The 27,503-nt window shown below is 48.2% G+C and overlaps 1 long non-coding RNA gene across 1 annotated transcript in view; it reads left to right on the plus strand.

Annotated features, from left to right (window-relative positions):
* Positions 1-1,382: 1,382 nt before the first annotated feature.
* The window catches only part of LOC144828265 (uncharacterized), a 68,233-nt gene continuing 42,112 nt past the window's right edge, over positions 1,383-27,503 (plus strand). The window contains exon 1 of the long non-coding RNA XR_013610406.1: positions 1,383-1,538. This is a non-coding gene — a long non-coding RNA (uncharacterized LOC144828265). The remainder of the gene's footprint in view (positions 1,539-27,503) is intronic.

Genomic DNA, 27,503 nt, shown 5'->3' on the forward strand with positions numbered 1-27,503 from the left:
TGTAGGTGACTGCATGTGTGTTGGTCTGTGCCTGGGTCTGTAGGTGACTGCATGTGTGTTGGTCTGTGCCTGTGTGTGTAGGTGACTGCATGTGTGTTGGTCTGTGTGCCTGTGTGTGTAGGTGACTGCATGTGTGTTGGTCTGTGTCTGTGTGTGTCGGTGACTGCATGTGTGTTGGTCTGTGCCTGGGTCTGTAGGTGACTGCATGTGTGTTGGTCTGTGCCTGTATGTGTATGTGACTGCATGTTTGTTGGTCTGTGTGTGTAGGTGACTGCATGTGTGTTGATCTGAGTGTCTGTGTGTGTAGGTGACTGCATGTGTGTTGATCTGAGTGTCTGTGTGCGTAGGTGACTGCATGTGTGTTGGTCTGTGTCTGTGTGTGTAGGTGACTGCATGTGTGTTGATCTGAGTGTCTGTGTGCGTAGGTGACTGCATGTGTGTTGGTCTGTACCTGTGTGTGTAGGTGACTGCATGTGTGTTGATCTGAGTGTCTGTGTGCATAGGTGACTGCATGTGTGTTGGTCTGTGCCTGGGTCTGTAGGTGACTGCATGTGTGTTGGTCTGTGTGTGTAGGTGACTGCATGTGTGTTGATCTGAGTGTCTGTGTGTGTCGGTGACTGCATGTGTGTTGGTCTGCACCTGGGTCTGTAGGTGACTGCATGTGTGTTGGTCTGTGGCATGCGTGACTGTAGGTATGTGTCTCTGTGAGGCCAATCTGCCTAGCCGCACATGTGTGTACAGTACATGTATGTGTCATGTATGTAAATGGGTGCATGGATTCCATGTGTCTGTGGGCATTAAATAAACACGCTTCACGTCTGGTTTATGGGGCTGGTCTTTCCTTTTGTGTTTTTTGAGGAGAACAGATGTTTGCTGGATGCTCATGGCAGGTCCGGGTGGGCTGCGGTGTGACGTCACTGACGCCCATCATCCGGTGCCCCCCCCCCCCCCCAATGCTCCACTTCTGACGTCATTTAGAGTGAATACAACTCACTATGACACACATGAGTGCGGGGGGGGGGTGAACACCGAGGGATTCTGAAGACACCCCATGCCCCCCTCTCCCGGCCCCTTTCTCTCACAGGTTACCCCCCCCCCCCCTCTCTCTGTCTCTCTCCTTCTCCCTCTTGTTCTGGGTCTGAGGGTGAAAGGTGGAGCCCCCCCCCCCCCCCCCCCCCACTCTCCCCCCCGCCTCGCGGGCTCGTCTTGCCGTTGCTTGGGTTTTTTGTAAACTGCGCCGGTACAAAGGTCTGGGACTGAAGTAATGAAGAGCCGGAATCAAGGCAGGGCGGGGCGGAGATAGCGCCTCGTAAGGAGGGGAGGCGCTGCCTTATCTCCGGCGCGTCCAGGGGTGAAAGTCCTCTTCCTTCACCTTCACTTTCACTCCCGGCCGAGGGCAGAGGCTCTCGGGCCCGGGGCAGCGGCACTGAGTGCGCTGCAGCCTTCGAGGCGCTGGAGGAGCCCCCGACGATGAGTCCACGGGGAGGGGCCTGAAGGAGCCCCGCAAAGAGCAGCCCCCAGGAGGGGGAGAAGAGAAGGTAGGGGCCGAGGGGGTGATGTATTCACTGCCCCGGGGGGGGGGGGGGGTTTACTGGAAAGAAAGAAATGGGAAGGGGTGGGGCTGTTGATATGTGTTTTTATTTCGTGGTAAGCGCTACATAATGCGCCTGCCCGAGGCCACGCAGTGGCCATCAAGAGGGCGGGTACCTAGTCAAGGAGGGCGGTCCCGCCCCCACTTGCCTGTCCGGCACATCCGCCTCACCGGTTGGAGGAGGCGGCTTGCCGAGAATCTCGTCCGGGCGGCGGGGAGGGGCTTCAGGGGTACTTATGCTGTGGTGCCCCCATCCTAAGCCTCTTTGCCGCCCGGACGCCGTACGATCTTGCGGGACACTCTTTTGTGACTACCTCGTCGTGTTGAGGTGAGCGAGGCCTTGGGCCTACCCTCTCCCCCCCCCCCCTTTACTGTAGCCGCCTGCTCCCTCCGTGTGAGGTGGGAGCCTGGCGAGGCGGCCCGCTAGAGCGGGCTGCTGTGGGGGGGACGTCCGGTTTTCCTTCCGGTCTTTGTCCTCCGGTCAGCGCGGGCCCGGCCTGTTCTTGTCGGGCCCCGCTGTATTTGCTATACCGAGTCCCGTTTTCCCTAAAGGTTTGGGCGTCTTTTGTGTGATCTCTCCGGCGCTGGAGTGGCCATGTTTGTGTGGTATTGTGGCGGCAATTGTAGGATTTACAAATATTGCATTTTGGCGGGTCGAACCTTCCCCAGGTTGTGCGTGGGTGTGTAATGTTGTGTATTTCTCCCTACCTCCTTCGCCTCGTCCGTCCCCCTTCCTCGTCGTCTGATTTTCCTCGCATTCTCTTTGGGGGTGCGGGCTGGTCCGGGGAGCCCCGCGTGGTGGGACTGTCCGTGGGGTAATGGTTCTCCCGGGAGTCCGATGCCGACCCTCTACGATCATCGGGGCTGTGGCCGAAGGGTAGGGTAAGCGTGTTTTTCCGTGTGTACGCTTAGCCATGCTCTGTGCATCTGGCGCTTCTGATTGCTCCTACCTGGGGCCTGAGCTGGATGCTTTCTCGCGACATCGTGCTTGTGCGCAGTGCCCTCAAGTATGGCGCGGTGTGTGGTATTCTAATGTGTACAGTTATTTACAGGTGGGCGCGTGGCCCGAGCGGTCAAAGGATCCGGTTTTAGGCACCAGTCTCTTCGGAGTCGGAGGTTCGTATCCTCGTGCTGCTTGGTTTCTTTTGTGAGGATTATGGCAAAGGGATAGTGCATGCTTGGTGGTGCGCGGGCTTTCAGGCGAAGGCCAAGACTCGTTATGGTTGTACTCATGTTGATGGGGGGGAGCTGTGAAGGATGAGCCAATTTTTACCCGCTTCATCATTATGCACGTACCGTGTATTTTGCATTCAAGGAATACCATCGTTCATGCAAAGTGTTTCCTTTTGATCGCTTCTGACTACGGGATCAAGAAGGCTTAATTTGGGCCCCGGAGTGGGGCGGCACTTGTGACTGGGGCCTGCGGAGATACGAGTGTGTTGTCCCCATATTTACCAGTGCTGCTGAGCTGACCAGTGGTCGTGGCCCCCATCTCATGGAATCGGGGCTGAGAGGCGTTTTGTTTGCATGAACGCTAGGTTTTCTTGCGCTTTCTCGGTTTTAGGGCCGAGATGTTTGTGCGGCTTGCCATAATCATGCGTGATTGTTGGTTTTATGATATGTTATGGATTCACGGTGCCGCATTCGGTGCCTCAGGGCACAGATATCCTTTCTTTCCCGGGTTGATTGGGGGCGCGATTACTAATGCAATTGCTGTCCTAGTGTCCACCGCTACTCTATGCCTTCTGTCGGAAACCACTAAGTGTGGCTGTCTAGCGGGATATCCTTACGTCCGGGTATTAGTGTGAATTCACTGTTTAGGAGTTAATGTTTAATACCGTCAAGGTTCATTTTCGAGTCGCTGCCGTCCCTTTCTTGTTACTTACCAGTGTGATGTTTTGAGACTGCCTTGCAAATGTATTAGGCTTTCGACGGTGAGGCGGCGCTCGTGGGGGGGGTTTTTCTCTCATCTGTCCGAGACATTTTGTCCAAGCAAGGGTTACATAGGTTCTTCGTTAGGGGGTCAGTTATGTCTGACGGAGGTATTGTGCACAGTAACAGCATAGGGGCCCGATGGGCTCATTTTCGAAGCCAGAGGCGTGTTCAGCGGTTAGAGTTGCTGACTCTGGAGCTGGGGACCAGTGTTCGAGCCGCGGCGTCGGCTCATTTAGTCTAACGGTCGCAGTGCAGTTTTGGTTTTCGGCTTTGGCTTCCGGGCGGGGGCGGGCAGATGTACCCCAATTGACACCAAAATTAGGTCAATTAGTATTGATAGCAAAAGGCTACGCTTTGCATCTTTCAACATTCCGTCGCCACGGTTTAGTATGGCTACGCGCCTTGCTGTTCACTGCCCTGCCCCAGGCCCATCCTGTCAGCAACGCTAGCAACGGGCGGCTCAATTTGGGTTTGGTGGAGTGGGTCCAGTCGGCGGCACCACCTGTCTCGGGGTTCGTTGCCAGCAACCATGCACCTAGCTCCCACCCCTATGTCCGTCCGGGAGGCTTGGCTGTATATTTTCGTGGTGTAATAGAACACCGCCCGGTTAAGAAAATCTGCTTTTGTCGGCGCGCTGGTGTATAGCCCGTCCTCGCGTTTTCTGCGGTGTGTGTCGGGGGGTGGTGGGGCCAGCCCCTTCGTTCACTCGAACCATGTCCTTCATTTCTCCCCCACCCCCCTGCCTCCGAGGCGTCAGCCAGGGTCCCCATGTCGGGAGGCGGGTCGGAGGCTTCGCATTGTCCTCCCATGGTGCGTTCATGTGACCCTGGGCGACTACACAGGTGTATGCGGCGCCGGGCCAGCGCTGGAGTTTGCGTTCGGCAGTGCGGTCCTTCTGCAGTGGCGACGCTCACTACGTTCTAGCGCAGACTTTCCCGCAGGGTCCGAGCGTCACATTAGCAGTAACGATACCTGAGGAGAAGGTTTAGTGGACATGTTTCTGTGGCATATGTCACACTACTTGAGGTATTAGTGACATCTGTGGTGGTATCTAGAGCATCTAGAAATCGTGGGGTCGCAATCGCAATGCGTTTTGACAACACTTAAATGCTTTACCATTTTGCAGGAAAGTAGTTAAAAAAGGATATGAACCAACGGTGTGTGCTGATCATTGTCTCTATGGTTTAGAAATATACCTGCATATTGTTTGTGATGATGAATTAGAAACGTGCTAAAGTGCGAACTACCATGTTTTCTCAGTTGTGCCTTTGGCGCGGTAGAGAAAATGTGGCTGGAGCTAGAGGGGGAGTTTCGCTCCAGGTGTCCGAGGGTCAAGGGTTGTGTAAGCATGCGGGGAGTGATGCGCTATTGTCCTCGGCAGCCTTATTCATTTCCGGCTTTGTTCTTTTCCGGTATGGTAGAGGATGGCATTCTGAAATGCGTTGATTTGTGTGGTCCTTGCGCTGGTCCTAAACAGGTTGTAGGCGGATCTCGACTATACTATTTTCCATGTATGCCTCAGTGACATATCGATCAGAGGATAAAGACATCTTTACAGTCTGTTGGAAAGATAGACTCCATGCTCCTGGGCAGCCGGCCATTTCCTGGGGCGGTATCTCTTACTTTGTCCGGCGCACGTGGGTAATGGCGTCAACTTGCCACCACTGGCATGGGAAGTACGCTTCACCATGTCCGGGGCACGCGGGTAATGGCGTACATGTCCGGCCATTTTAAAAGGCAATTATGTGCGAGATGTCCGCGTAAGGATGCGCCATCTGGCTTCAGGGCTAATTATTGGTGGGGCACAGGCATGTTGGCTTTTGATTGTGTTTTGGCATGCACGTCTTTATAGTGGCAGACTGGTGGAGTGGCCTTCCACCCACCACCCCTAATCCCCCCCCTGTCGGGCAGTGTACACTTGGTCCACACAGCCGCCCTCCAGGCCATGGTACACAGAACAAGGGTGCTTGTACATGCCTTTAGGCCGGGCAACGACGGGAGCGGAGAGACGTTTTCGCTGGATGTCCTGGCCACCCCTTTGCCTGCTGGATTTTTGTTGGTTCTCGTGCCGTTTACAGCAACACCGCACTTCGGCAATTGCTGGGCATAATTTGGTCTTGGATGCGTTAGCAATTGTTGCGCTCGGCCTTTTGCTTGGGCAGTGGTGCGTGTTGGCCACCAGGGGGAACAGTCTCTCGGTTTCAGTTTCTCCGCACACGCTGGAATTTTGTGTCCTTTCCACGTTTTCTCATAGAATGTCATTTCTCAGCACTGCAGGATATCATCGTTCTTGCCCGCGAGTGCTGTTTTGCAAACGGGCATGTTCTATTTCCCGGACTGTCGTACACCTGATGATTCTTAAATGATTATGACTACACAGCAGGTACCTCTACTGTTTGTAATACGCGGTTCTCACCCCTGAATGTTTGCCTGTAGATGTTTAAATTACCTTTAAATTTATTTAGGGTATTTATTCGGTAAATCTGTGGCCGGATTTCGGGTCACTTCATGCAATGATTCCCCAAGTAAACCGCATTCAGTGGCTATTAATTTAGCTGATTAACACAGGTGCCAATATTATAGTCGCCACTTCTCTGGCATTATTGCAGATCCACTGGTTTATGGGACATATTCATACGTGAATATCAAAAGACACTTTAGTGTTAACGGGAGCCTCACTAGGCAGATAATTGTTAACCGGTGTGTTCATATGTTTTGGAGCACGGCTCAGTGGGAATTCGGCTTTGAATGTGCAACATCCTGTCCAAGGGTATCGTGTTATAAGGTGAGTTGCGGATGAGACCCTAGTTTGTCCTGCTCATCCCTACTAGCAATAGAGGTTGACCGACTGCTTTTGCCCCTTGTAAATTCGGGATGTGGTGGTGTCACTGGTCCCAATTTCGGTCCAATTTTGTTTGGAACTCTCCTTTGGGTTTTAGCATGAGTTGCAGATGAGACCCTAGTTTGTCCTGCTCATCCGTACCAGCAATAGAGTTTCTATGACTGCTTGTGGCCCTTGTAAATGCGGGAAGTGGTGCTGACACTGGTCTCTATTCTAGCATTGGCACTCCCTGATCTAGCTATAGATCAGCATTGCAGGTAGTGATCTCTACGTTGTGGGTGGCAGTTTGTCATCGGCATAGCATGTGATAGAACTGGTCCAAGAATATTACAGCAGGATGCTGGACAGGCATTTGGAATAAGACCCTCACCTGTTCATTGTCGAAGACGCTCCCTCCCTGAGACGGGCGTAATCGAGAGCGTAGTTGCAGCAGGTGCAGGGGTTCCTAGGACACTTGATTCCTCCTCTGCTGAAGTGACCATGGCTGCATTTTATCATCCCACCTCCTTCCTGGGGGCCCATATTCTTCCTCTTAGCGCTGCCTATGACACTCCCTTGGCCCTATTCTCAGATAACTCGCACCCAATCCTTGCGAGTTCAGCCCAAAGTAACCAAGGGAAAACGCAGCGTGTGATAGTGCTGCTTTTCGGGACCCGTCACTTAGTATCCGGACGTCTAGGCATGGCACGTCTACTTTATTTTGATGGTTTGACATGTATCTGACACGCAGATATTCTTCAAAGAAAATCCAGTATCCTTCTATGTATATGATTTTCAAAGCACTCACGTTCCTTGCCCCCATTCACCACGTAGAGGTCTTCAGCCTAATGGGTAGGCACAACGGCCGGTCTCTGTTAGTCCATTGCTAACATGGGCGTTGTGCTGGAGTCTAATATTCTTATGCCATGTCTCAAACCTATAGACTGGTTATGCCACTTTCATATTCGCAGACGTCGTCTGCCATGTATGGGTCCTCTTGTTTACTACAGTAAGTTAAGCGGGAGGATTGTCATTATTTGAATGTCCTGGGGTTTAATTGTTTGATAGCCCAGGCTGAGATTTAGTGTCACCCGTATAGCTGAGTGGATCTACATTAGACTCCTCCCTCCTTGGCTCCTCTGGCGTAATACTCCTCTTTCCACCTAAGCGTCTGTTACACATGTTCTTTTAGGCCAGACGATTTTAGTGGGGTGGATATCTCAGGCTACTTCTGACCTGTACACGGATGGAGTTTTCAGAGTGTTTAATCTTAAACTAGGGTCTAAAGAAGGGTGTTTAGATGTGGCCCGGCATGCAACAATGAGTACCAATCACAGGTTTATAGGGGGCACTGCATGATTGGCAACAACTCGTAACTGAGAAATAGTACTTGGTACCCTCGATTAAGGCACATGTGTGGTCTGCCATGCTTGGGAGGGTCATTCGTTTAGTCTCCCCCCCCCCTTCTTGGATCTCCTGCCTTCTTTCCCGAGGCTCGGGGGCCCGCTGGCAGCTCACCCGCAGTCTGCTGCCGTCAGTGTAACACTCTATTCAGTTATACAGAGAATAGCTGTGGCTTCCACAGCCAGAGTACGGACTGCCAATAATGGTTTGGGGTGGGCCCGAGAAGTCTTTTAGGATTTCAGGTATGATCCGGGGGGGCAAGTGTTCGCGGCTGTCCCCGAGGCTTCCAGTTTGCCTCTTGTAAGACCTATTCGCTAGTCATTCCAAAATATGCTTTGCGCACTGCAATAGACTCTGTATCCGGGGGAGGATTAGTCGCTTATGCGTAATCTTGCAGTTGATTATTTCCTGTGACTGCGCTTGTTTTCCGGGGGAGAGTCTCTGCAGGGGGGGCCCTTCCCATCACCTGGTCTCTGGCCTGGGATAGTCTTCCCTCATGGGGCATTGGGACTGTTCCCGGGTGGTTAGGCACATTGGTGTCGTGGTGGCTGTTACTTCCCATACAAGCCCCTGCACAGGTCAGCCTTGGGGGCTCCCTGCCAAACTAACTTAAACAATATCTTGTCGGTAGCCGCTCCCAGCCTAAAACCCAAGGGGGGCAGGGGATACCGGCTGCTTGTAGACAGACCTGGGTATCGTTGGCAGCATGTTGCGCGAATGCGAAGTCTGGTGGTCTGAAACAGTGCCTAGAAGACATTGGCGGGGCGCTAAGTCCAGCGAGGCTATCGTGAGAGCAGGAAGGCGCATATATGCGGCCATGACAAAGTTTCGCAGCACAGTGGGCTGTTTTTCTTACCATGACGTGATTCGGGAAAAGGTCATGGGGTACTTTGAGGGAGATGGTGTTCTCCTCTCGCCTGTTGGCTTATACCTCTTTCCTCTGGACTTGAAATAAGAACTCATGAGCAGAGGTTGCAGGTAGAATAAGTAACAATGGTGGGGGGCCTGTGCGGCAGCGGTGACCACCGCACAGGCTGTGGCGGAGTTACGGGGCGATCCGGAAGAAGAGAGGTGCAAATGATGTACTTCAGTGGGCACATAGGGGTGCCAGAGCCTAACCTGTAACCTCATGGGAGGTGCAGGAATCCGTGTCGGCACCCCAGTAGTCCTTCGGGCGGTTGTGGGCCTGTGCAGCCGGGGGTTTGCCTAGTCACGCCCAGCAAATGGGTGTGTCAGTATTTAATTATATTCTACAGCAGTTGGGTGGTTCGCCACTGTGCTGTTTGGCTCAAACAGGCGGACAGGTGGCGAGAATGCGGCCTGTCCTGGATCGCCCGTAAGCTAACCCACCATCTTTACATATGTTGTATGTAAATAAATCCTGCAGCAATTTTTGTACCCAAACTCTATTTGTCTGTGTTTCCTTTGCGGGTTTGGGTATGTGGGGCGGGGGAATGTTATGTAGCCCTGAGTTGACTATGCGCCTGCCCGAGGCCACGCAGTGGCCATCAAGAGGGCGGGTACCTAGTCAAGGAGGGCGGTCCCGCCCCCACTTGCCTGTCCGGCACATCCGCCTCACCGGTTGGAGGAGGCGGCTTGCCGAGAATCTCGTCCGGGCGGCGGGGAGGGGCTTCAGGGGTACTTATGCTGTGGTGCCCCCATCCTAAGCCTCTTTGCCGCCCGGACGCCGTACGATCTTGCGGGACACTCTTTTCCCTCCCGTCCTCTTACCCAGAGTGTCATGAGTAGGGGCTGTGGGGGTGTTTTAATGTGTCTTGTTTTTCGTTGCAGGCGGAGTTACGGGGCGATCCGGAAGAAGAGAGGTGCAAATGATGTACTTCAGTGGGCACATAGGGGTGCCAGAGCCTAACCTGTAACCTCATGGGAGGTGCAGGAATCCGTGTCGGCACCCCAGTAGTCCTTCGGGCGGTTGTGGGCCTGTGCAGCCGGGGGTTTGCCTAGTCACGCCCAGCAAATGGGTGTGTCAGTATTTAATTATATTCTACAGCAGTTGGGTGGTTCGCCACTGTGCTGTTTGGCTCAAACAGGCGGACAGGTGGCGAGAATGCGGCCTGTCCTGGATCGCCCGTAAGCTAACCCACCATCTTTACATATGTTGTATGTAAATAAATCCTGCAGCAATTTTTGTACCCAAACTCTATTTGTCTGTGTTTCCTTTGCGGGTTTGGGTATGTGGGGCGGGGGAATGTTATGTAGCCCTGAGTTGACTATGCATTTCAACCATGGTTTAAAGAATTTTCAGAGCAACGGAAGCGTCCGCCCGGTGCTCTGATGACGGGCTCCCTGAAACCTTCCGTCCGTCCGTCTGTCTGTGTATCCATTCATCCGTCCGTCCCTCACTCGGTAGATCTGTCGAGCGCTGCGAGTCTCCCCGGAGGGCATCAAGGCGCTGGATAGTAATAACAAGCATTGAAGATGCAAAGGGTCTCGCATTTGAGTAAGTTAAAGCCTTTTGCTTTGCTGTACAATCGCATTAACAAAGCGAATGGCTTCAACTTAATGAAAGGCGAGACCGCTTGCATTTCCAATGCTTGTTTGATGTTGGCCTACCTTCCCTCTCATGGGATTAGCTGTTCTCTGAATCCGTAGTTATACTCAGACCTTTAGATCTGCTCACACCAGTGAGGCCTCTGGGCCAGTGCAGTCCACTGACACGCAGCCACCTCGGTCCCAGCACTGCAGTTCAGGCGCATGTGTGCATGCACGGATGTGGAGGAGTGGCCTGCATGATGCACGGATGTGGAGATGTGGCCTGCATGATGCACGGATGTGGAGGAGTGGCCTGCATGATGCACGGATGTGGAGGTGTGGCATGCATGATGCACGGATGTGGAGATGTGGCCTGCATGATGCACGGATGTGGAGGAGTGGCCTGCATGATGCACGGATGTGGAGGAGTGGCCTGCATGATGCACGGATGTGGAGGTGTGGCATGCATGATGCACGGATGTGGAGGTGTGGCCTGCATGATGCACGGATGTGGAGATGTGGCCTGCATGATGCACGGATGTGGAGGTGTGGCCTGCATGATGCACGGATGTGGAGGAGTGGCATGCATGATGCACGGATGTGGAGGTGTGGCCTGCATGATGCCTTTTGATTGTGTGTTTGTGTAAATGAGAGGAATGGAAGGCTGTGAGTTTCATTTTAAAAGCCCCGGGTTCCATTGCTGTCCTCGGTTTAACATCCTGTCATTCTGAGCACTTTCCTTAATCTCCAAGGAGCAGATTTACGACTTTTGGCGCATCTCTGATAATCGGCAGGGATGCGCCAGAAGAGTTGCGACGCATCTGGCCACCCGTGTGCCACCACTACAATGCAGCGCGTCGTGGCGCTCGGATGGGCAGATGCAAGTCGCATCCCCCGGCGGAAAGGCGGTGCACTGCTGGAGTCATGTCGCAAGCGCGACGCGGAGCCAGCAAGGCTTGGGGTGACCCTATGCCTAACATGCTGCGTCAATCCATACGCCTGCTTCAAGCAGGCGCACGGTTTTGACACAACATGGCCGTAAAAGTGACTGAGTGAAATCTTGTAGATTTCACTGCGTCACTTTTACTAAGCGTACCTGCGCGGAAACACCCACATAAAACCAGATACAGGTGTCATGTGGCGCCGGGGTTTACACCGTGACGCATCTCCCTAGATGCGTCACGTTGTAAATACGCCGCAACATGGCACATGGTTTACTCCGCCTCTGCGTCACAAAAGTGACGCAACGGCGGCATAAATGTGGCACACGGGGCTTGTCAATCTGCCCCGAAGTGGTTACGAGAAAATAAATATGTCCTCGTGTAACGTCACTGGAGCTCATTTCAAGCGCTCAAATACCTTTGTGTCGAGTTAACGCTATATACAATAAAAAAAAAATCCTCAAACTGCAGGCCCGCCGCAACAATGGACCTTTTTGCATTGCACAATTCACATTTAACATGCCGTTCCCAGGGAAGCAGCGAGGGGTTGGAAAGGGTTAAAAGAGTGTTTCAAAACAACATCTGTGCCCCGTCCAGTGGTCGGGAGCCCCTGGTTCAAATGTTGTCCTCGGCTTAACATCAGCTGTTGGCGTTGTGTGAAAAACATAGTGCGTCCCCGCTAATGAAGGAGAGTGTGTTACACCATCACATCACCCATACACCTTAGCAACCATCCACCATCACATCAACCATCCACCATCACATCAACCATCCACCATCACATCAACCATCCACCATCACATCACCCATACACCTTAGAAACAATACACCATCACATCAACGATACACCATCACATCAACGATACACCATCACATCAACGATACACCATCACATCAGCCATACACCTTCACATCAACCATACACCTTAGCAACCATACACCATCACATCACCGATACACCATCACATCAACCATCCACCATCACATCACCCATACACCCTAGCAACCATACACCATCACATCAACCATACACCTTCACATCTACCATCCACCATCACATCAGCCATACACCATCACATCAACCATACACCTTAGCAACCATACACCATCACATCACCCATTCACCATCACATCACCCATACACCTTAGCAACCATACACCATCACATCAAGCATGCACCATCACATCAACCATACACCATCACATCAGCCATACACCTTCACATCAACCATACTCAACCATACAATCAATCAATCAATCATTCAATCAATCAATCAGAGTACTTGAAGAGCGTGCTACTTACCCGTGAGGGTCTGAAGGCGCTTAGGGGAGGGGGTGCTGCTACTGCTCAAAGAGCCAGGTCTTGAGGAGTTTTCTGAAGGCGAGTAGGTCTTGGGTCTGCCGTAGGTGGGTAGGGAGGGTGTTCCCGGTCTTGGCGGCGAGGTAGGAGAAGGATCTGCCACCGGAGGTTATTCGTTGGATGCGGGGGACAGTGGCGAGGGCGAGGCTGGCAGAGCGTGGCTGGCGTGTGGGGGTGTAGAAGTTGAGTCTGCTGTTCAGGTACGCTGGTCCGGTGTTGTGAAGTGCTTTGTGTACGTGCGTGAGGAGCTTGAAGGTGATCCTCTTGTCGACGGGGAACCAGTGTAGGTCTCTCAGGTGGGAGGTGATGTGGCTGCGGCGGGGGACGTTAACGATCAGTCGGGCGGAGGCGTTTTGGATGCGTTGTAGTCGTCGTAGGTGTTTGGCTGGGATTCCTGCGTAGAGTGCATTGCCGTAGTCCAGTCTGCTGCTGACGAGGGCCTGTGTCACCATTCTTCTTGTTTCGGTCAGGATCCACTTGTAGATCCTGCGGAGCATGCGGAGGGTGTTGGAGCAGGAGGAGGAGATGGCGTTGACCTGCTTATACATGGAGAGGGAGGAGTCAAGGATGAATCCTAGGTTGCGTGGATGGTCGGTGGATGTTGGTACTGGTCAGGCCTACTGGCCGCGACAGGAAATGGCCCAAAACACAATATGGAATCCACATTTTCACAGTGAAAACTGACCCTTTTTAGGTCTCGAGTATTCTATCCCACAGGGATAGATAGGCGAGATTATAGTAGGCAGTTCAAAAACTCTACCAAACTGCGGATCACGTACAGTACATGTAATCTATGAGCGTGCACGCCATCGCCAGTCACGTAACACACCACCATTTGTCTGTGCCTCGGCATCAGACTTCAAAGGCTGCCGCTCCCCCGCCCCCCCGCGTGCACATCACGCACCACTATTTGTCTGAGCCTCGGCATCAGACTTCAAAGGAATGCGCTCCCACCCCGCCCCCGGCACAGCAATGTCAAGAGCTTGTTAAACTTAAACCTCTTCGGCAAGTGTATGCATGGGCAGCCATCTTTAAATGTTTTTGGGAAAATCTTATTTTTAAATGCTAAGATGTCCATGTTTTTAAACCCTTTCATAAAAAGAACATTAAAAAAATACCTGCCAGTGCATCAGCGTGGATGCCCATCTGGGATTGTTTTAAAAATACTTTCACTAAATCATTCCAGTACAACAGGCACTGGCAAAGACAACAGCTCAGCAGCAAAGAGAGAAGCGGCGACAAAGGTAAAAGATAACGTCGTGCTCCTTACACAGCCATTGCCGTTCTCGCACATTCGATCGGGATCGCAATAGTTAGTTTCAAAATGTCTTTAATCCAATGCATCACTTCACATGGAGCCGAGTCAAGTGTTTTGTTTCACCCCAGAATAGTTCGTACAGTAAATATTTACAAATCTGCATCCAATACGGTAGTCTATTTAGCTCGATTTTTCTATCAAGTCCTCTTTTTGTGTCTACATCTCGGATGTTGGCCAGTATCTAACTCTAACCGCGCTGCTCACTCTTTTCGCTTTCGTAGACCTCTCTAGCCGCCCCTTTTTCTCTTTGGCTGTGCGGCTTACGCAATGAGCACTGTTTCTTTTACGTCCCGGATGATAGTCTCGTGACAAGCGCTGAAGGGGTGCTTGTCCCAGCACAGAATGTGGAGACTCCCGACCCTTGTAGGAAGAGGTAATCCCCGCTGTACCGCAAGACATTTTCTATCACTACTTTCTTTGGAATTGCGGCAGTTTTGCCACATGATCTTGGGGCAGGCATATGCAGGCAAAGTCGCATATTTTGCAACCTGACCTTCACGCAGTTATCACCTGTCCTGAGAACATCTACTGGCATGTATTCCTCCTCCCCCTTGTACAAAGACCGTACCCTTAAACCTGCGCTCCTGCGGTCTCTTTATAATGCCCGTATTTAAATTTGAGCCACTTTTCCCCCAAAACACCGTGTGTTATGTGTTCCACCCTCACCCTCCACCCCGCCCGCCCCTTAGACAGTGACACTTTCTCTGAATGCAGAGTCAAACCTGCAGCAAAAAATAAACAGGAACCGCGTTGTCTACCCTGGCGTGCGTGACATATGTCATCAATGCAACAATTTAATGAAGCACTTGCCTCACCCTCACACCCCCTAACCCTCACACAACCCCTCACCTTCACACACCCTCTCACCCTCACACACCCTCTCACCCTCACACACCCTCTCACCCTCACCCTCACACACCCTCTCACCCACCCTCACCCACCCTCACCCTCACACCCCGTCAGCCTTACACCCCCTTACCCTCACACACCCTCACCCCCTCACCCTCACACCCCATCACCCTCACCACTCACACACCCTCATCCTGACACCACCTCAGCCTCACACCCCCTCACATCCCCTTACCCTCACACACTCTCACACCCTCACACCCTCGCACCCCCTCACCCTCACACCCCCTCACCACCCCTCACCCTCACACCCCCTTACCCTGACACCCTCACCCTCATACTCACTCACCCTTACACACCCTCACTCACCCTCACACCCCCTCACTCTCACACACCCTCACCCTCACACTCTTACCCTCACTCACCCTCACACTCACACACCCTCACCCTCACACACCCTCACCCTCACACCCCCTCACCCTCACCCCCTCACACCCCCTCACCCTCACACCCCCTCAGCCTCACACACCCTCACACATCCTCACCCTCACACACTCTCACACACTCACACCCTCACACCCCCTCACCCTCACACCCCTCACACCCCCTCACACCCCCTCACACTCACTCACTCTCACACACCCTCACTCACCCTCACACCCTCACCCTCACACCCCCTCACTCTCACACACCCTCACCCTCACACTCTCACCCTCACACACCCTCACCCTCACACACCCTCACGCTCACACACCCTCACCCTCACTCACCCTCACTCACCTTCACTCAACCTCACACACCCTCACACACCCTCACCAGCATAGCATAACACAGCAAAGCATAGCATAGCAAAACACAGCATAGCATAGCATAACAAAACTCAGCATAGAATAACAAAACACATCATAGCATACCATAACGAAACAACGCATATGATAGCATAACATAGCATAACAAAACAAAGCATAGGATAGCAAAATAAAACATAGCATAACAAAACATAGCATAGCAAAACACAACAAAGCATAGCATAGCAAAACACAACAAAACATAGCATAGCATAACAAAACATAGCATAACAAAACAATGCATAGAATAACATGACAAAGCAAGCATAGCAAAACAAAACATAGCATAGTATAAAAAACACAACAAAACATAGCAAACATAACAAAACAGAGCATAGCAAAACATAGCATAGCATAACAAAACACAACAAAACATAGCATAGCATAACAAAACACACCATAGTATAGCATAACAAAACAAAGCTTAGCATAGCATAACATAACAAAACAAAGCATAGCACAGCATAGCATAACAAAACAGCATTGCAAAACAAAGCATAGCATAAAAAACACAACAAAACATAGCATAGCTTAACAAAACACAACAAAACATAGCATAGCATAACAAAACAAAGCACAGGATAGCAAAACTAAACATAGCATAGCATAACAAAACAAAGCATAGGATAGCAAAACAAAACATAGCATAACTAAGCATAGCATAACATAACAAAACAAAGCATAACAAAAGACAACAACACATAGCATAACAAAACATACTAAACACAACAAAACATAGCATAGCATAGCTTAAAAAACATAGCATAGCAAAGCAAAGCATAGCATAATAAAACACAACAAAACATAGCATATCATAACAAACCATAGCATAACAAAGCATAGCATAGCAAAACATAGCATAGCATAACAAAACATAGCATAGCATAACAAAACACAGCATAGCATAGCATAACAAATCAAAGCATAGGATAGCAAAACATAGCATAGCATGGCATAACAAAATAAAACATAGGATAGCAAAACAAAACATAGCATAGCATACAGCATCACTCAGCACCACCACAGCATCACTCAGGGGCACCACAACATCACTATGCGCTACTACAGCATCACTGAACGCCACAGCATCACTCGTTCGCCATCACAACATCACTCAGCGCCACCACAGCAGCAATCTGTGCAACCATTCAACAACAACTGGTTCAAATATGTTCTCTCAATGTTTCAAGCTTTATTACAAATGTAAAAAAAAGATGTTAATATTTCACTTCTGTTCTTGGATTTTCGTCAAAATAAAATACACTGAACATAATCTTCACAAAAGATATTTACAAAAGTTTAAGCTTTTGCAATTATAAATTACAATAACTTTTATTCAAGTATTAATTATTAAAAAAAATTAAAAGCCATTGTTATTTGTAATATCAATACATGTAAGTCACGTAAATACAACACATATTGCATTACAAATGCTATCGGTGTCACATTTGCGAAAGTTATAACTATTGGCATTGTAAATGACAAAGCTAATAATTTTGCTATTTTCAAAAACAAAACATAAATAAAAGAATTGTCATTTACAATGCCAATAGCTCAAACTTTCCTAATGCGAGACCTATTGCATTGCTGTGTGGAAAAGTTCTGGAACCTTCGTGGATGCACAAATTTCCTTCCACCCAGCGTTCCTCACCCCCCCCCCCCCTTGGTCTCCGGATAAAAATGGACTCCTCTGGGTGTCTAGAAATTTGGGAAAAAGTGATTTTTCAGCTAAATTTGAGGTTTGTAATGGATTCTGGGTAGGAAAATGTTGGGGGACCCATGCAAGTCATACTTCGCTGCACTCCGTTGGGTGTCTACTTTTCAAAAATGTGTGGGCTTGGAAGTTTCCCAAGATGGCCGCCAAGCCCGGGGTCATAAATCCAGGTGACACCCTTTGCAAATCCAGGTTGTTTTGTGATAGGTGATTTTGATGTCTCTTCAATACGTTTTGGGCCCTTGCTTGTCGCGGGTACTTGACCCACCCATGCGAGTGAGGTACCATTTTTATTGGGAGAAGTGGGCAAACACTGGGTGGTAGGAAATTTTTGGATCCACGTAGATTCCAGAATTTTCCCACAAAGAAATGTGAGGAAAATGTGCTATATTTCCCTGGGTGTTTAGTTTTAAAAAATGTGTAGGTTTGCTAGGTTTCCCTTGGTGCCGGCGGAGCCAGGTTTCAAAAACTACAGCTAGGTACTTTGCCAAATAAGGGTCATTTTTCGCTGTGAAATTGTGGTGTGTCCACATTGCGTTTTGCGCCATTTGCTGTCATGGCCACTTGGCCTACCCACACATGTGAGGTACCTTTTTTCTCGGAAGACGTTGGGGAACTCGGGGTTTGTGGAAATGTGTGGGTCCATGCAGATTTCAGAACTTGCCACCATAGAAATGTGAGGAAAATATGTTTTTTGAATTTTTTTTAGGTTTGCAAATGGATTCTGGGTAACATAACCTTGTGTGAGCCAGTCAAATCACCCCATTCTGTATTTCCCTGGGTGTCTAGATAAAAAAAAAATGTATAGGTTTTCTAAGTCTCCTTAGGTGCCGGCAGAGCTATCGTTCAAAATCTACAGCTAGGTACCGTGCCAAAAAAGGATCAGTTTTCGCTGTGAAATTGTGGTGTGTCCACGTTGCGTTTTGCGCCATTTCCTGTCGCAGGCACTAGGCCTACCCACACATGTGAGGTACAATTTTTCTTGCAAGACTTCGGGAAATGCAGGGTGTGTGGAAATTTGTGGATCCACACAGATTCCAGAACATTCCAACACAGAAATGTGAGAAAAATGTGTTTGTTTGGACAATTGTTTAGGTTTGCAAGAGATTCTGAGTAACAGAACCTGGTGTGAGCAAGTGGAATCACCCTATTCTGGATTTCTCCGGTGTCTTGTTTTAAAAAAATATATAGGTTTGCTAGGTTTCCCTAGGTGCCGGCAGATCTAGGGTCCAAAATCTACAGCTAGGCACTTTGCAAAAAAAGGGTAATTTTTCATTGTGAAAATGTGGTGTGTCCGTGTTGCATTTTGCGCCATTTCCTGTCCCAGGCACTAGGCACACCTACACAAGTGAGGTACCATTTCTCTTGGAAAACTCTGGGGAATGCGGGGTGGGTGGAAATGTGTGGATCCACACAGATTCCAGAACTTTCCACCACATAAATGTGAGGAAATTTTGGTTTTTTTTGACAATTTTCTAGGTTTGCAAGGAATTCTTAGTAACAGTACCTGGTGTGATCCAGTCAAGTCACCCCATCCTGGATTCTTCTGGGTGTCTATATTTCAAAAACTGTATAGGTTTGCTAGGTTTCCCTAGGTGCTGGTAGAGCTAAGGTTCAAAAGCAACAGCTAGGCACTTTGCAGAAAAAGGGAAATTTTTCATTGTGAAATTGTGGTGGGTTCACATTTCGTTGTGAGCCGTTTCCTGTCGTGGTTACTAGGACTACCCACACAAGTGAGGTACCATTTCTATCGGGAGACTTAGGGTAATTCATATTTGTAAAGCAACTGTTATTACCTATTGACTTTCGATACATTTTTGCCTTCCAAATGAAAGACAATATGTAAAAAAGAAGTATTTTTGAAAAATGATCAATAATTCTCCTGCTAGTATGAGTATTCCCAATTTTGGAAATGTGCAAATATCTACTGTTTCAAAAATCTATATTTTGTTCCCATTTCAGAAATAGATCGGTGTCTTTCATACCGATTTTTCCATGTATACATTTTCCCAGAATATTTGCTATATACCCAGTACATTATAAACAATCATTGCAAGTCGCTGCTCAGTATTTGGCTCTGGGTGTGTCGGGTTGTGGGTGAACCTACAAGTCTGATATATACCCACAACCAGTGAGGTCCAGCGGATGCAACGGTATATTGCTTTCTAAGAGCTGTCATAATCAGAAAAATTTACAGGTGAAAACGTTGACACAAAGGCTGTTTTTTCAACTAATTTTCAATTTTTCCTATATTTAACTGTTAGTTTCTATAAAGAAACCTTCAAGGATCTACACAATTGACCCCTTGCTGAATTCAGAATTTTGTTTACTTTTCTAAAATGTATAGCTTTTCTGGATAAATTATTGCTTTCATACCCATCTCTACCATTAACTGGAAGGAGGTTGAAAGCACAAAAAATAGCAAAAATAGGCAATGTCCCAGAAAAATGCCAAAACTGTGTAAAAAACTGTTGGTTTTCTGACAAAATTCTGCTTGTTCCTGAAAGCTGGGAAGATGGTGATTTCAGCACTACAACTCCTTTTTTATACCATTTGCAGGGAAAAAAACAGGCACTTTCATCTGTAGCTCTTTTTTCGCATTTTACCCCAAAAAAACAAAATTTTGCTGTGTTTTGGCTAATTTCTGGGTCTCCTCCAGGGGAATCCCCAAACCTTGTTACTTTTATAATCCCCATAATGTTGGAAAAAAATTACGCAAATTTGGCGTGGATACCTTATGTGGTGAAAAAGTTACAGGGTCCTAAGCGCGAAGTACCCCAAATAGCCAAAAAAAGGCTTAGCACGGGGGGGGGGGGATACCTAGCAGCGAAGGGGTTAACAAAAAATATAAAACATTGTATGTATATAACTTAACCAACAAATAAAGTTAACTGAGGAAAACTAAAACAAGCATTGGCATGGCCAATAGGTCTCACCTTTGGGACCTTATTAAGTGTTTAGCCATGCAACAGTTGATGTTATTGCACCAAGGATATTGTGCTGCATAACTAAATACTTATAAGGTCCCAAAAGGGAAACCTATTGGCTATGGCAATGCTTGTTTATCAGGGCATGTTAAAATGTAAACATTTACTAGATTATAATGCCTAAAAATGTGCAGCATTTTTTGCCTTCAATTGTATTTAATCAAACTGCATAATTTGTCTTTCCTTCTGGCATAACTTGTTTTTTCTTGCCAATCAACCCTGTAGCATAACTTGGTCCTGCACTGCCACATAACTCCTTCATCCCTCCATGTAGGCGCAATGGTCTCTGGTGTAATTATAAAGTGTAATTTGTGTTGTAGACACACTTTGATTTCAGTTTAGTGCCTTCAGTGTAAGTATAGCATCAAATGGGTAGTAAAGCATTGTGGAGTGGGTGAGCTACGTGCACAGTGGGGGAATTGTGGTGTACAAATGAACAATGGTCCTAGCTTTGTGAGGGCAGTGTGACCTGCGAGTTATAACGTTGTGTATTCTGACCACCTTGTGATCTGTTTTGCAGGCACACTGAGGAGTGGGTGATGAAGATATAATGTGTTGTAGGTGAGGTGTAGACTGTGTGTGTAGGCCCCAAATGATGTATTGTAAATGTAGTGTGGTGTGGTTGCTGTGGGCGAAGTGTGGTATAGTTGCAATGCTGTGTGAGTGGAATTAGGTGTGTTGTGGTATTTAGTGCAGAATGGTACAAGTCTTGAAACAGTGTAGTATGGGTAGTTTAGACACACAGTGGTCTATGAGTAGTTGAAACAAGTAAGATTTGGGTAACCTAAAGCAGTTTTGTAGGGATTTTGGTGTGGTATGGTAAATGTATGTGCATGTGGGTCTCAATTATTTGTTCAGAGTGGCCTGATTAGTGTGGTGCAGGTGGTTTGGACTCGGTATGGTATGGAAGGTGTATATACAGGTTGGTCTGAATGTTGTATTTACAGAGTGCTGGCTAGTGTACGGAGTGTGGTGCTAGGGTAAGGGATGGAGTGGGACCTGGCAGGTGTGGCACTGCGCAGTTAGGGTGGTGCAGGTGAAAAGCTGCGCATGTTGTACTCTAAGGTGTACAGTTGAGTGACTTTTGTGGGCACTAAGGGACCTGCGTAGTGTAGAGTTGTGCAGTCTGGGTGGTGCAGTTGCTCTATGGCTAGTTTGTGTAAGAGTGTAAAAGCACAGCGGTCTGGGCTAAGTGAGGTCTGAGTGGTTTTGGATGTTGTAAGCGTGATGCAGTCTGTGTAATGCATGCAGAATGTGTTCTAAGTGGTGTAGGTGGGGCACCCACTGTGAGACCAGGCCCTGGATTCAGGATTTGCCGTAAGTAGGGGATTTACCTCTCAGTTGAAGGTATTTCAAGTCTGCAGCTCAAGGCCCTTAGGAAGTCCTAGTAGATCTGTCAGCAGCTGCAGCAGTTATTTGCGGAGGGGGAGTGTCCACTAATCTGACCCCACAGGAGCTGAGATATGGCGGAGCAGGGACCTGTCAGCACTTAATGGATGTGGAGTTCTGGACTTTTTTGGTTCCGTCCAGAGGTGTCAGGGACAACACCCGAAGACCCCGGAGTTCCACCTGTCTTGGTACACAAACAAACAGAAACACGGGCTTCTCGATGGTGGCGTCAAAGACCAAAGGTTTATTACTGCAGGGACACAGAAGTCACAGAAACTACACATGGGCAGTATCTAGGAGCCTGTTCGATTTGTACAAAGAGGGTTGTTCCTTATATACTAAATATTGGGCTTCAGGCAAATTCTTTACATGTTACCACAGTTCTAAACATTCGTGTTTTATACAGTAAATATTTGGCGTTGCACAGGAATCGTCAACAGTATCTGATGTCAAAACATTACAAATGAGGGGTTCCCACTAGTCCATCATAATCCCATGTCAATTCTTTATTCAAGACCCGGACCGCCTCATCGTAAATTTCGTTACCTCCCCCTAATAAAGGCCCAGAAGGAAAGGAGCAGAGCCAGGTGTGGAAGATAGAAAGACAGGATAAGAAATGTTTGCGGGTCGTAAATGGGCACGGTTACCAGCTTCGGCCGCCTAATCATGATCAGGCCAACGAATACAAGAACCAGTATAGCAGGACTGGCCTCAGGCTGGGGAGGCAGCTCTTGCCGAGTCATGCTGCCACAGCGTTGCTGGCCTAAGGTGCACGTGTCACTTGCAAGGTGAATCGCCGGCCAAAGCCTACGTGTCCTTTAATGAAAAGAGGTCATTGCGTGTCCATTGACTATGTGAGGGCAAGGAATACAAAATGGCTTCCGTGTTCTAAGATGGCGCCATGGGTAGATCACAAATGTGTTGGTAACAGGAGTGCTCTTACTTGTAGCATAGCGAAAACACCAGGATATACTAAATGGATCATTTGCGGTTCACCGATACCAAAATTATGTATTTACGACAATGTTACAAACACGAGTAAAAATCGTCACGGAACCTCAGACCCTCCTTTTGCCCTTACATAGGCAATTACTCAGTCTATATCAGAGTCAGAGTCCATTTCTATGCTCATTAGGTCAGCGACATGTCGTTGTATCATCATCCTGCCTCGTGCCTTTTCTCCTAATGCAGGTGGTTTCCTGAAACAGGTTGCAGCGCAGAGACTACACAGAGCGGGACCACACTGGATAATAAGACAGCACGAGAACAGAAATACTAAGATGACACCAATAACCATCAGAACCTTCCATCCCCACGCTGATACCAGAGTCCAAAACCACTCCATGAAGGACCAGTTTCCCTTATCTACGTGTATAGAGTCGGAAATCTTATGTAGCTTAGAGATTGCTTCATAGACTGTTGGAGCATTATTAGGAATAAAGACACAGCAGCTCGATTGGATCATTCTGCATACCCCACCTCGATCTGCAAGTATTACGTCTAGAACCATACGATTCTGCAACGTCATGAGACGATCCGCCTGAAGCTCAGCTGTTAAGTTACTAAGGGCACCAGCAGTTTCTGTAATAGTAGATTCAACTACTCGTGTTAGTTGACGTATACTTCTACTATTAGCCATAGGCCCCCAAAACGGGAGGAAACCTTTGAAAAAGTCTCCAGCTTCTTGACCAGCGGTATCTTCCTTGCTGAAGACACCTCTTGCTACTCTGGTTTTGTGATAATCTGAAGAAGCAGTGTATGTCGGGGGTAATAATCGAGCAATATAACATGACCCTGAAAAGTCAGCAGGCAGCCATGTATATGCTCGGTCCTGGCAAATGAAGTAGGTACCCCTAGCAGTCAGAAAGGCAGGGGAGGAGTCAGACGGAAATACGTAAGTCTCAACGCACTCACTGCTCCCTAGCTGAGCTCTCGGATTTCTCCCATTTCCTTGCAAACAGACCTGACCTCGGTGAGGCACGACCCAAACTGAAGTGGAGCTTTTACGCTTGCTTTCTCCCAAACTAAGGCGGTACTCTGTAGAGTTCCAAGTCAAATACACCAGCAATTCATCTTTAGGATAAGATGGAGTATTATTGACGTCTTTAATCATATCAATAATTCCCTGGACTAAAGCTTTGTTGGCTGAGTTGTATTTAGCGGACCGTGGTGGACGCGGAGGATAGGTCTCAAGGGCATATGAAAAAATGGTCTGAAAGGCCTGAAATGATCCATTATAGCTAAAAGGCAAGACTAGATAGGGAATGCCTTTATCCATAGTGTGAGGTATCAAGCCACACACCCAGCAGTTTGTAGTATTAACTATCAGTTGGTGTTGATGCAGGAGCTGTACAAATGTATTATTAATAAATTCTGAGCGTCGAGCTTGTTCGTGTTCAGGAAATGAGTGAAAAGAATGCATAGAAGAAACCGTAGAAGTAGTAGGATCAAGGGGAGGTACTGTAGCTATTGGCACAAAAATCAAATGTACGCCAAAGACGATTCCACCCACCAGCGTCATCAAAACAATTAAAAATGTAACTGCACATTGCATTAGAAAGCATTTGCTGTGTAGTATTCTGTACAGTCTATTTCTGCGAACATAAATTACATTTTCTCGTTGTAGCTCAGGAAGCTCCATCTTCTACGACCGTTCGCGACCACTGATGATGTGTACGTAGATGAAAATGCCTCTATCAGCCCTGGGAGTTCCCAGAACTAACAGAAAGATCGACCTTGTGTCAGACCCCCGCAGATTCAACTAGGCACACAGCCACGACCCTACGGCTACCCAGACGGCAAGGCAATTTTTTTAACAAAAAGAAACAATACAAAGTATTAGCAAACTTCCTGGCTGGAGGCAATGTTATAGCAAATTCAAATCTGAAAATAGGCAGTTTCCTGCTTTATTTGTCCATATTGCGAGAACGTAAGTTGTATCTCAGTTTTGCAGGAGCTGTCTGATCTGGAAACAATGTATTTTCAGCTGACGTTGCAATGTTCACGTTCGCAGATGACAAATGTTCTTTTGGTGCAGATGACAAATGTTCAGGGTTCAAAAGAGCAGTTTCAGGAGGAGAGTCAGAATTTGGTGAATCCGTGATAAGTTCTGCATCGCTGAAAGGTATGAACCTGGGGACTTGTTCCGTTTCAGAGGCACCGATTCCTTTCTTTACCCAGTTGTCGTAAGGAAGTGGCAGAGGCACACGTTTAGCATGAGTCGTATGGATCCAATTCCTTCTTCCGGCCACACGAATAGCAGTTCTCGTTGCTAGCAGGACCTGGAAAGGGCCAATAAATCTGGGCTGAAGGTTTTTCGTTCTTGCAAAATTTCGGATGACCACCTGATCACCCGGTTTCAGCTGATGGCCTGGACTCTCCGGTGGCTTTGGCAATGCGTCGAAAACCTGTTGGTGAATAAGACTCAATTTAGCAGTCAAGTCGAAAAGGTAATCAATTAACATTGGGTATTCCAGCTGCTTAAATTCTTTCGGTCTAGGTACCCCCCAAACATTTGCAGGACGACCAAAAACTATTTCGTAGGGACTAAGCCCTACTCTAGAATGTACAGTTGCTCTTGTTGATAGCAACGCCAAAGGCAATGCGTCTGGCCAGGACAAACCCGTGGATGCTTGTATCTTAGCAAGTTTCAGTTTAAGGGTGCCATTGTAACCCTCGACTAAACCCGCGGACTGGGGATGATTCGCACTATGAAATTTTTGCCTAATCCCTAGGCCGGCACACACACTCTGCATAACTTTCCCTACGAACTCACTTCCGTTATCTGACCATACAATCCGTGGCATTCCGTATCTGGGGAAGTATTCTTTAAGGAGAATTTTGGCAGTGGATAAGGCAGTATTGTCCTTTAGCGGGTATGCTTCGATCCATTTGGAGAAAGCACAAACTACCACTAGGACGTATTTCAGGTTATTACAACGATCCATGTGAATGAAGTCTAGCTGGATCACCTCAAAGGGGCAGGAAGGGGGAGCGAAGTGACCTGCAGGTGTGGGGATTCCCTTGCCAGGATTATGCATCAAGCATACCATACAATTTTTCATCACTCTCTCTGCACACTTACTAATCCCGTCATTCTTCCAGACCGGAGCCAACATCTTACAAATCCCTTTTGAACTGATGTGCGCTGTTCCATGTGCCATCGTCACTACTGCAAGCACATACGCATCAGGCAACATCCAACGCTGTTGTTCCGACAAGTCAATCCAACACCCACTCGAGTCCAATTTACCCGTGCTCTCTTTCCATGCAAGTTTTTCCTCCTCAGTCGCCTCTTTCTGAATTTCCTTCACGCTTTCCACTGTGTCTTCACACATTCCAGACTCAGAAATCCATCTTGCAGACGTTGCAACATACATTCTACTCATCATATTTCTAGCCGTCTGTTTTGCGATCTCATCAGCAAAAGCATTCCCACGACCAACATTATCCGTGATTGCTTTATGAGCACTGCATTTTACAATCGCAACTTCAGTCGGTAAGGTTAGAGATTCCAACAAGTCATTAACTAGCTGACCATGTTGAATCTTAGTCCCATGGGACGTAATGAAACCTCTTTCTTTCCACAAACGGCCAAAACTATGGGCCACGCCGAACGCGTACTGACTATCTGTGAACACATTCACTCTCTTTCCCTTAGCTAAAACGCACGCTCTTGTTAGCGCGATCAATTCTGCAGCCTGGGCAGAATTCTGACTCACTCTTGCAGTCTCCACAATCGTACTCAAGGTCGTTACTGCATAAGCAGCAGTCACATCACCATTCTCTAATTTGAAACAAGACCCGTCAACGTACAACGTGCCATCTGGTTCTGACAACGGAGTGTCTTTTAGGTCGATTCGTCCTTTTGTTTCTTCCTCAGTTCTGAAACAACAGTCGTGTGGTTCGGAATCACTCGACTCTTGGCTAGTCGGCAACAATGTTGCTGGATTCAATACATTGCATCTTTTGATCTGAATATGACTAGCTAATAGTGTCAGTTCATAACCTGATAATCTAGCACTGGTAAGGTGTTGCGTCTTGGTTCGGTTCATGAGTGTATCCACAGCATGCGGAACCATAACTACTAGCATGTTGTTCATTACTACACCAGCAGATTGTCGAATGGAAGCTGCAGCTGCGGCTGTAGCTCTCAAGCAACTAGGCAATGCTCTAGCTACTGGATCTAATGTTGATGAAAAATACGCACAAGGGCGTTGTTTATCACCAAATTTCTGCGTCAAAACACTCAATGCACAACCTTCTCTCTCGTGGACATAGAGCGTAAATGGCTTACTGTAGTCGGGTGTACCCAATACAGGTGCTGAACACAGTGCATTTCGTAACTCAGAAAAACTCTGCTGACATTCAACAGACCATGGTACCGGACTCGGGACACCTTTCCCAGTCAAGGCTACCAATGGTTTTGCTAGAAGAGAAAAATTTGGGATCCATTGCCTACAATATGAGGTAATACCCAAAAAGGCACGTACTTCTCTCTGCGTGCTAGGAACGTTCATCTGTGTAATTGCTTTTATTCTCTCTGGGGTCAACTTCCTTCCCTCCTTTGACAAGAGATGACCTAGGTAGGTCACTTCTTGGCAGCAGTATTGCATTTTTGAAGGTGACACCTTGTGATTCAGATCTGACAAGTGATGCAATAAAGAAATCGTAGCTGTTTTGCAAGTTTCCTTGTCATCGGCAGCCACTAGAAGATCATCGACATACTGTACTAAAGCAGAACCACGAGGAAGTACAAAGGAATCTAACTGGCTTTTTAATGCTTGACTGTAAATGGATGGGCTTTCACAATAACCTTGTGGAGCGCGTTTAAATCTAAAACTTCGTCCTCCTAGA

The sequence above is a fragment of the Lissotriton helveticus genome, chromosome 4_1 (genome assembly GCF_964261635.1).
Source record: "Lissotriton helveticus chromosome 4_1, aLisHel1.1, whole genome shotgun sequence".
Taxonomy (NCBI): domain Eukaryota; kingdom Metazoa; phylum Chordata; class Amphibia; order Caudata; family Salamandridae; genus Lissotriton; species Lissotriton helveticus.